Source organism: Microtus ochrogaster, chromosome 18, assembly GCF_000317375.1.
Source record: "Microtus ochrogaster isolate Prairie Vole_2 chromosome 18, MicOch1.0, whole genome shotgun sequence".
NCBI lineage: Eukaryota > Metazoa > Chordata > Mammalia > Rodentia > Cricetidae > Microtus > Microtus ochrogaster.
Genome location: NC_022020.1, coordinates 1,449,625 through 1,460,980, shown reverse-complemented (window position 1 = coordinate 1,460,980; position 11,356 = coordinate 1,449,625).

The window sequence follows — 11,356 nt, the reverse complement described above, 5'->3', positions numbered from 1 at the left end:
GAGAGAGAGAGAGAGAGAGAGAGAGAGAGAGAGAGAGAGAGAGAGAGAGAGAGAACCTGGAATGGGCTTTGGAAACTTCAAAGTGCACCCTCAGTGGCACACTTCCTCCAAGGTCTGCTTCAAGGCCACACCTTCTAATGTTTCTAATCCTCTCAAATAGCCTCACTCCCTGGTGACTGAGCATTCAACTCTAGAAGCCCATGGGGGTCATTAAAAACAACAACCTCAGTGCCTGGACAGGAGGTTGTAAGCCCAACCCTGGGCAGTCTCATGCTTGTGCGGAGTCTTAATATGAATCAGAGGGTCCCCTTCTAGCAAACTCTGGCATAAGTGGGTTGACAAGCACACCTTCACCAGGTGTCTCAAGTCAGCTGGAAGACAAACAGGCTGTCCCCTGGGGAGCCCCAGACCTCCTGGCCTAATTTGAGAGATGTGGTTTCTGCCAAGGGCCAGGATTTAGGACACACATACATATTTAAAAGGCCCAAGAACAGACACAAATAAGGCATTAACATGTGCAAATGGTTACAGCTGAATAGCTCGAGCCAGGGGACAGGACAAAAAGGCAAACCCTGAGCAGCATGGCCCTGACACATGGAGTCAGCTCATCAGGCCACAGCCAGATCAGGGGGCAACGTGGGTCTAGACAGACTTGGGGATAAGGGAGGTGTTAGAAAGCGCAATTCTTTCTTTAAAATAAGTTTGTTTATATTTTATGTTTATGGGTGTTTGTCTGCATGTATATCTGTTTCCACATTCCTCCATGCATAGAGGAAAGAAAAGGACATCAGATCCTCTGGAACTGAAGTTATAGACGGTTGTTAGCTGGTAGGTGGATGCTAAGAACTAAGCCTGGATCTCCTGAAAGAATGTCATGTGCTCCTAACTGCTGAGCCATTTCTCCCACCCCCCACCATGCACACTAGTGTTTTCTTTAATTGAAAGTGTAGGAAAGGTATGTATGGGAATGGGGATGCACCTGAGGGTCCTCTAATAGCATCAACTGGATGCTTGATATATATAGTCTTCTGATTTGAAAAGATGATGGCAGATGGAATCTTTTCTATCCTCTCTCTCTCTCTCTCTCTCTCTCTCTCTCTCTCTCTCTCTCTTCACATCTTTCTCTCTTTCTTTTTCTCCATACTCGAGGGAGCATCATTTATAATGGAACTAGGTTGAAGATACTCACATGCCAATGATTAATCCCTCCTCCTTTTGATTCCAGAAAGTTTTCTCTGAACCATTATCAGTCTGCTCATGACTGTCCCTTTATTGTTTCTCTTTTGGGAGCAGGTTCTTTTCTGGGGACCCAGATTTCTGGTCACTGCAAGACATTGCTTTGGGCTCAGCTTAATACTTTTTCTTGCTCTTTGCCTCAGGATAAAAAGAGTTTTGTATTATTTTATTTATCTTTTTTTTTTTTTACCATTTAACAGGTTGTCAAGAGACATTTCAGATGAGGGATGGACTTGTCTACGTTGAAATCCAGATTCTTCATCTTGGCAAAAATGAAAGCTTCCTGAAAAAAAAAAAACAAGCAGAGTGTAGAGAAAACTAAACCGCTCATCAGACTCTTAGAAGCAGGTGAGGAGAGAAGTTGGGAAAGCAGGCACCTCGTGTACAGTGGGACTAGGAGAGGACCTTAATTAGGAACACCATAATGTGGGGCAGACGGGGGTTTGCAGAGAACTGGCTGAAGAACTGAAAGTGGAGCTCATTTCCTGAGTTCTGGAGTTAAAGACTCCCAGAGGCATTCCGCCCTTGAAACAGATGGTGGTGAAGAGGGGGCTGGATGCAGGGCAGCTGATGGTCGGGCTGCACAGTGGGAAGAGAGACCCAGGCCCAGGATGGTTCTCTTAGTGACTGCTGATTTGTCTGACGAGGGAGGAAGCAGTAGTGCTGGATGCTGCTGCTCACCTTTGGGTATCTGAAGGGTCTGGGGCCCAGGGTAGACAGTGAGCCATGGAAGACAGGAAACAGCCTTGGATTCCCCTTTGCTTTCACACAACCTTTGTCTTTGACTTTTCTTCATGGTCCCCAAACATGGGCAGTCATATTAATGCTGCCATTACCCCTTCCTCTTTCTGGTTCCTGGGTTCTCACTGTCATTGCCCTACTCCAAGGCTTTGCCCATACACCTGCATCCATTTGGGCCCTGAATCTGTATACAGCTCCAATTCCCATCTAATTCCCAAGGTTTTGGGTTAAGTGCATTCTTTAGCAGCTTGTATACAATCTACCTTCATTAGCCCCTCTCCCCTGCCATGTTAGATTAGCTGAAGCACCATCCCAACCCTCCTTTCTCTTTTAGCTACCTTTGCTCTTTTGAGGTAAATTTTTCCATCCTGTGTTTATAATCACTAATTCTGCAACGATGACACCCAAACTGAGAGGTGCAGGACCAGCCTTCCCCATGACTACGAGATTTCTACATCCAACCCTCTCCCTGCACTTCCTTTGGGTATGTGCCAGGATCTCAGAGTTCTCACATCCTGATTTCTTCTTTTGATCTCTCTTTCCCCTGTCTCAATAAATAGCCTCATGGAATACTTAATATCTCTAGCCGAGCTGAAGCCTAATCCTAAATTATCTCATTTTAAAATTCCTTGTGTATCTTTTATTGGAAAATCCCACTGACTTTGCTTAAGAAACATAGCCGGCATCTTTCTAAATTGTTCTCTGTTCACCCATGACAGTTTATAATCTTCGCAACTGGAAATAATTTTAAGCCTTCTAACTTATCTTCTTGCTTCCACCTGTTACCTAAATCAATTGTTCACAAAGCCACAAGGGACTGTGAGAAGTAAAGCCATTTACTCCTCTTCCCAGAGACCCCCCCTTAGTGTGTCCCATTGAGGGTAGGACACATCGTCCAGATCCAGGTCTACCAAGCCATCTTATAGTCAACCTTCCTGTGGTCTAGCCATTTTGGGGAAAATCCTTGCTAGTTGTAGGTTGTGTCATCCTAGGAGCAGGGGTATTCGGATGAGTAAAAAGAAGAAAGCCAACTGGGCACCGGCACTCATCTCTTGTTGCTCTTGACTGAGGATGAACCATGGCCGGATGCCTCACATTCTGTGCACCACGCCTGTTCCAGTATGGTGAACAATATTCTCTGACTGTTAGCCTAAATAATCTCTTTCTTTTCCCAGCTGCACATTCACCTTCCTAGACACAGTCTATTTCCTGTGCCTACATATAGCCCACCCCAGTGACAATTCCTCCAACAAGGCCACACCTACTCCAACAAGGCCCCATATACTCCTACATGCTGATTTCTCTTTTCCTGTTTCCCAAGCACCAGCTTCTTCTCTTGGGCAATTCTCAGGTTTAATACCACCTCCTTCAACAGGGCTTTCTTCACACACAGTTTAATGGAGTGCCTCAACTACCCTGTATTTCATCATTCAGTTTTATTTCCCTCAAATCACTCAGCACAGCCTAAGGTATTCTTTATTTGGATTGCTCATTTATTCATTTGATTGTGTATTTGTTTGAGATAGGTTCTCATGCATCCCGGGATGATCTTGTCTGATTTTATGAGTGGTGCTGAAGAGTGAACCTTGGGATTTGTGCTTGTGAGAAAAGAGCCCTACCAACTGAGCTTTAACCCCACCTCTAGTTTACTAGCATGGAGTCTCTAAGAGGATATCGCCAACTTGCCATCCCAGTCATGGGCAATGAAACATAGAACAGAGTCTTTATTTAATGGCTAAATAAATAAGAGAGCCAAAAGGACCTGAAATACTTTGATTTTCCTTTTTGGAAATCTGTTCTAGACTCATTTTTATTTTTATTTTTAATCAGGCCAGCATTCAGTCTGTACATTTACCCAGGTGGCATACTTGAAGCTCTTGTCCTTGTCCTACTAATTCAATATGATTGTTACTATTTGATATTTATTTATTATTGAAGAGGTGACTCTATCTCATCCTTATATCATTGGCGACAGCTTTCCACGGTCTTTCCCTCTGCATTTGGCTGATGTGCTAGCAAAGGGACCAAGACAGGCAGGAAGGTCTCACAGATGAGTTAAAACTCACTTGGGGATGCCCTTTTTCCTTAATCTCGTTTTCTAGCTGTTTTAGTCTGTTTTATTGCTGTGAAGAGACACCATGGCCAAGTTAACTCTTATCAAAGGAGGCATTTTATTGGGTACTTTCAGTTTTAGAGGGCTAGTCCATGGTCACCATGGCAGAAGCTGGTGGTAGGTAGGCAGCCCATCCACAGTGACAAATCTCCAATAATGCTACACCCATTTCAACAAAGCCGCCCCTAATCTTTCTGAAACAGTTCCACTAACTGGGAACTAAGCATTCGCGCCATTATCATTTAAACAGCACACTTTTATACAAGATGAACTTAGTAGTTGCTGTCTTCCTGGCCTTGAGAGCCAGTTTGAAGCTAAAAGAGAGTCCAACGGTTATAGTTGAAGGGAGACGGCTGTCCCTCCCAGTTCGTATTTCACTGCTCCATCTCTCACCATCTCAGGGAAAATCACTTCATTGCTTAAAGGATGGTCCCTGTCCCCCACCATGTACCTGGTAAAGCTGATACACACAAGGTGACAGTTGATAGGAGAAGATACATCATTAAGCTGCTGTATTCACAGGTGAGCTGCTGCCTCAGATGGGAGGCTTCTGAAATGGGAAAGGTTGGTATTTAGAAAATGCTGGCTCCACAGAGCAATCTGTGACTTTCTCAATTCAGGAGCCAGGACAGAGCAAACAGGTGGTAGGAGCAAAGCCTGGACCGACCTGATCAGCAGGTCCTGAGACTGGGAAGTAAACATTTTTCCTGTCAGAACAAGCGTGTAACATTCACATGGGCAGAATTTAAAAGCACAGACATTAATTTTCTTATTATTGCTGTTGGTTGATTTATTTTGAGTCTTTGCTGTATTTCCTTGTGGGATTCAATCTTGCTCTCCCCTTCCTTGGGAACCATCCTGGAGTCGAGCCCCTGGAGTGTCCCAGGGTTTCAGGGAGCTAAGCTTGCCCATAGTTACTATTTCCAGTGGGCAAATCTTTTGCTCCAATTAGCACCGTCTGTGCTGTGGTCCCGTTCCTTCTGCCCTTCTTTCCCAGAGTGAAGCTCCCGGGACTGGAGGAAGACAACCACCCAAAGGCTGGGATCCTTCTGGGAATAGCAGGGAGAACAGCAGACAGGTGGGAGGCAGCTGAGGGGGTTTCTGCCAGAGAACCCTCAATCCTATTTTCATGCCATGCAGACAGAAAAAGAAAGCATCTGGAATTTCCTGCATTACAGATTGGAAAGGCCTTTGACAGGAAGTAGAAGTGCCAGCATGATACACAGGACCACATCTCTGGGAGAAAAGAAGGAAAAAAAAACTTGAAAGCATGAATTTTTTTTTAAAAGCATTTGTTAAAGCAAAGTATAAGTTCTTTTCAGAAAGTGGGATGAATATTGTTTGGTATAATATGATTCGTTCCTTTTTGTATCAACTTTTGGGACACAAGCAGAAGGCAGTTGTGGTGAGCACTTACGCTGAGAACTAACAAATTTGGTAAATCAAAATAGAATCTGTAGATAAATTTGAATTTCAGACAAAGACTGAATTTTAGCACAGGTATATCCCACATAATGTTTGGTATTTAAATTAGAACAATTATGTACAGTTTACCTGGAATTCAAGTTTCACGGAGTGCCTTGGATTTTACCCGACAGATTTACCTTTCAAAGCTCTCAGGCTGACTGTGTGTCCATGAGTGTGTGTGGGAGCTCTGACTTCAGGGCTGTCCTCTCTCCTCCAGAAGTGGAGCTGATTTGTCCTATAGGTCCTGGTTCCCGCACAGCTATGCAGGGGACTCTAGGAGGAGATTCTTCTCTTTGTAGTATTAGTCCAAAGTCCCTGGTCTCTGCCATCACCCAGGCAGGATCACAGGGTAGAATCTGGCAACCCATGCAGTCATGTTCTTTCTTCCTGGGTCATAGAGAGCAGTGGTTCCTAGTGTTGATTACAATGGGTGTATCCAGTAGTTTAGAAAAAGTCCTGGGTTTTAAGATTGGAGATCTGAAATTATTTGGTCTAGGATCTGTTCCAGTTACTGGGGTTTACAAAAGTCTCCTCCAGGTGATTCTAATGAGTGTGAAGGGTCAAGGACCAAGACTTCAGAGCTACTTTTGTAGAAAGATACAATCCTCATCCCGGGTCTCAACTATGCTACAGGAAGCTATATACTGCTGAGTGTGTCCAAGACAGAAGAGAAGCCAAATAAATCTAATGCTGTATTGCTAGCTATCAATCATTTATCGCTTTTGTGGTGGGGTTCAGGTTAACTGGATGGGAGACCTTTCCTGTCCAGATGGTCACAGGACACTTGAAGAAAGATGCTGCCTCATCCGTAGCCCTATAATCTATGAAATACTGTCTTCTTTATATGGAATTCTGAACTGGGGACATCACGGGGAAGGTTTGTTCATTATGGCTATAACATCTCAGGAAGTCTGTGGCCACAAGCAAGGTCAAGTCCAAGTTTAATGTCCAAGATAGTCATTCTTTTGTTGAAGTATGAAAAGTTTCAGTTATTCCTGAGATGGAAAAGCAATGCCACGACATAGTGACTTTGCATCTGTGATGACTAGTCTTGGTTGTCAACTTGACACTCTGGAATGTGTGAACCCCAGTTGAGAGTTACGCCCACTGGGTTGGCCTATAGGTGTGTCTGCAGGGCATTTTCTTGATTGCTGATTAATGGGAGAGCACCCATCTCTGGGCATGCAGTCTTGGGAAGTATTTGAAATGGGACTGAATGTGAATCTTGGAGCAAATCAGCAGTATGGTTCTTCCAGGGCTACTGCTCTAGCTTCTGTCTCCGGGTTCCTGCCTTGAATTCCAGCTTCAGCTTCCTTAGAGGGCACACTATAGCTTATAAGCTAAATAAACCCTTTCTTTGCAAGTTGCTTTTGGATATGGCATCTAACACAGCAATAGAAAGCAAACTAAGATAAGTGGCAAGGAAGATAAGATGTGAACAATGTGTGAACCACATTTGATCATCTTAGCTTTACAGCTCACATCTGGATGTGCACACAAAGGTGCAGGAGGCATAGGTTCAATGGTGCTACCAAGAATGGTCCCTCTATTACTAATTCATTGTAGTATAGTGGTTATTGTTATACATTCCATTGCCTTATTTTTACAGAAACTAAAGATAGTAAGAGTAATTCTATCTACATTTTCTTCTCTATAATTCCATGTCCAAATCCTTGGGACCATAATGGCGTCAACATAAGAATTTTTAATTTTCTTAGAGGTAAATTAATGAATATTATTTAAAAAGAAAATTCCAGTGGCAACTGGGACAGAATCTAACTAAACACTTGTTACTAAGTGGGATGGATAAGCATGATTGAAAGTTCTCAGTCGCTCCAGGCCAGAAGTCCATCAATAGGAAATTGTGGGACTCTACCATCTACATCATTTCTGCAACATTAACTGATTGGCAGGCATTGTGCCAAGCATTTCAAATACATCACCCCACTTAAACCTCACAAAAGCCTTGCCAGGTAGAAACTGTTGTTACCCGCATTATGCAGCGGGGAAAAAGAGGATTACATGATCAAATGTCCAGCTCTTTAAGGTAAGTTCTGCTTTGATTCCAGTTCTAAACTACCCTGCTGCAGATACTGAGAGTAGAAAAACAGAGAAAGGGCAGACACCCGAGTAGATACAACGAAGTGCAAAGTCATGGTGGCCTTACTATAAGCATATGTGTGTGTGTGTGTGTGTGTGTGTCAGAAACACACACGGATATGTTCCTGTGTAAAACAGTATGTGAGAGAATTGTGTATTCCATGGTTTAGTTTGTGCATTTGCCTGCTTTCCTGTTTTTACCTGTGAGTGTGGGAAAGTGATTGGATTTGGTATAGCATGTATATAGCATTTTCCCCATGATTCTGTGCATTGCCTCTCCCTGCTTCAACTCCTCCACTTTCTCTTGATCTCTCTCCAGAGTCTCATGTATCCCAGGCTGGTCTTGAACTCCATGTAGTCAAGGATGTCCTTAAATATCTGATCCTTTTATCTTCTCCAGAGTTTGGGATTGCAGACACATACCACCGTGACTGGTTTATGTGATACTGGAGACCAAACCCTGTGCTGTGTACATGTTAGGCAAGTACTCTCCCAACTGCGCTACATCTCCAGCCTCCTCCTGCCCTATCTTGTTTCTTTATCAGAAATTTTGGATAAGAAGAACTGCCTTGGTGATGATTACACTTTGATAATATCTGTAAGCAAGAGAAGAGGGTGTGGAAGCGTTATGTTGTCACTTAATTTCTGTTATTCTGAGAGAGATTCTTCCGAGGGTGACCCGGAAACAAAGGCACTCTGACACAGGCCACAGTGATAACCCAGTGCACAGCCATGCGTAGTGCAGAAAGCTCCTGCAGGCAGCTCAGTGCGGTCAGTGAGCTTCATCTTGGTTCATTAATTTTTGAAGGGACTGTTCTTCGCATAAATGAAAGACATGCAGATTTTCTCAAAGGTTCTTTGAAGAAGTTTCTTAGGTCTTAGAAAGAAGAATTAAAGATAAGAACCTCAATGGACGCCTTGATTCTGTGGGGTTGGACTGCATTTTAGGCAGTCTGCAGAACCACACACAGTATTGGGAGACCTGGTATATGATTGCTTGGCTTTCTACTGGACTGAGATCCACAGAAGGATCCCATCGAGCATCCAGAAGATCTCCCCGCCTAGACAGCACAATCAATTTCACAATGATCCCAAAGTTTGGGAATCACAGGTTGAGGCTTGAGGCAATCATAGGTATGGGTTAGTAAACTTCAACACACTGTTGTCTAAGGAAAAAAGGAAACATCCAAATAGCTTGCAGTTCATTAAACCAATATATTCCCCACGAGCCTCTGGGTGGCTTCCCCAGGAAGCAAAGGAAAAAGGGAAGGTGCTAGCACAGTGCTGAGCCCAGTTTATTAGGGTTTTTTTGTGTATTATTTTATTTCTTCTCTGGAGCATCCCCCAAGGAAGACATTTAATCTTCATTTTTGTAGGATCTTCTGGGGCTCATGTAGCTTATTTCAGAACATTTTATTAGTATGTGGCAGAGCTGGGGTTTGAACTCATGAGCCCTTGGTCACCCTTGATTTCTGTTATATAAAATTCCAAGGGGTCTCTCCTTTCTCTGAATCATATCTCTGGCAGAACATAAACCATAAAACACAAATACATTAGCATTCACAGTTCTGAATTTTGGGGTGTTTTATCTGATGCAATTAAGGAAATTTCAAGTGCAGAAATATTCAGTGCCATAGTGTTAAGTTCCCTAAACATGCTCTTTAGTGGAGTAGAGAATCTTAAACAAACAAAACTCTGGGGTTAGCCGGGCGCTGGTGGCGCATGCCTTTAATCCCAGCACTTGGGAGGCAGAGGCAGGTGGATCTCTGTGAGTTCGAGACCAGCCTGGTCTACAAGAGCTAGTTCCAGGACAGGCTCCAAAGCCACAGAGAAACCCTGTCTCAAAAAAACACAAAAAAAAAAAAAAACAAAAACAAAACAAAACAAAACAAAAAAAAACAACTGGGCTGTTATATCTGAGGATGTTGACTTCTTCATCTGGGAGACAAAGTGGTCAGCATAAATGTTGTCTAAAATCTTTCAGCCAAGACTAAGCTTTAGCAGCGAGAATGACTGGCATGGTTACTCTTCTTTGTCAATGGGATCATTTCGAGGAAGCATCACTGGGTGTATCTGTGAAGATGTTTCCAGAGAGGTTTAGCGGAGCAGGGACGATCCACTTTGACAGTGGGAAGCACCATTCCATGGGCTGGGACTTAGATGGAATAGAGAAAAAAATAAAAAGAAATGTGTTGGCTAGGTTTTTGTTTTTGTTTTTTTGTCAACTTGACACAGGCTAGAATTGGGCTAGAGGAAGTTTCGATTGAAAAATACTTCTATAAGATCACACTGTAGACAAGCCTGTAGTGCATTTTCTTAATAGTGATTGATGTGGGAGGGCCCAGTCCATTATGGGTGGGGTTACTCCTGGACTGGTGGTCCTTGATTCTATAAGATAGCAGACTGAGCAAGCCATGGAGGATAAGCCAGTAAGCCCTTTCATGACTTCTGCATCAGCTCCTGCCTCTTCCAGGCCTGCTTGGTGTCGAAGTAGAATCTAAATAAACCCTTTCCTCCCCAAATTGCTTTTGGTCATGGAGTTTCATTTCAGCAACAGAAACCCTAACAAGGACAGAGGAGAAAGTGAGAACTCTTCCTCTTCTTTCTGACTGGGGCATAGTGTGACCAGCCACCTCCTGTTCCCACTACTGTGCCTCCCCCATGGCGGACTTCATTTCTTTGAACTAGGATCCAAAGTAAGTTCTTCCCTCTTCAAGTTGCTTTGGTCAGCTATCTGATCCCAGTGATGAGAAAAGTAATTAATAGAATGATTTTGCTTCACTTCTGAATGAACTTAGTCTATAGCACCGAGCTAGATAGAAAGTGGACATGGGCATGCACTAAATACTTAATGGAGTTACTGTCATTAATTCATGTGACTTTTTAAACCAACGAATGATTAAACACCAGTACTCGAAGTATCAATGAGCACATAGTTGGTAATATTCCTCTTTTTGGAGTCCAGGTACCACCCCTCCCCCTATTTTACCTGGGATGAATATGGGCTTTGTAACTATTATATGCAGCAGATTGCTGATTTACTGTGTTAAGAAAAGGGAGCCAGGGAACCTTCTAACCCTGCTGAAAGCCACCCACAAACACATTGTAGTCAATATCAATTTTCCAATGTGTTATTGATTTGAAGAGGCATTTATTTCAAAACAAACAGTGGTTTTCTTTGGTAATTTCCATATTGTGGATACAACTGCATTTTTGCTGACCTCCTTGTTGTCAAATATTATTGACTACCTATAGAAATAAAGAGAACTTATTTTATGGGTATACTTATTGAACTGAGCTGAGAGCAGGAGAATGGGGAATTATAAGAGGGAGAATTAGTAACTGTCTTCATCCCAATCCTGCTGCTTGGTCTGAACTTAATATAAAATTTCACTTCTTAACCCACTGAGTCCTCTCTCTAGTTTTAAGGTTTTCCACTCGCTCATTAAACATGTATAAGAAGCTCCAGTGTGAATGAGAAAAGCGGAGGTCAAGGTCAAATGAAGAAGTGGGGAAAGAGGCAGCCTCTGAGATGAGCCCCTCCTTGTAAGCAGGGTGAACCTCAAGTCAAGCTGAAGCAGCAGAGGCTGAGTGTCCAGGAAGTCTACACTGCCCGCATCCGTTGAGGTGGATATATGTAGCCTAGGGACCTTGTCTCATTCTTCCTGTAGCCCTCCTCTTCTCACAGTACCCTTTCTC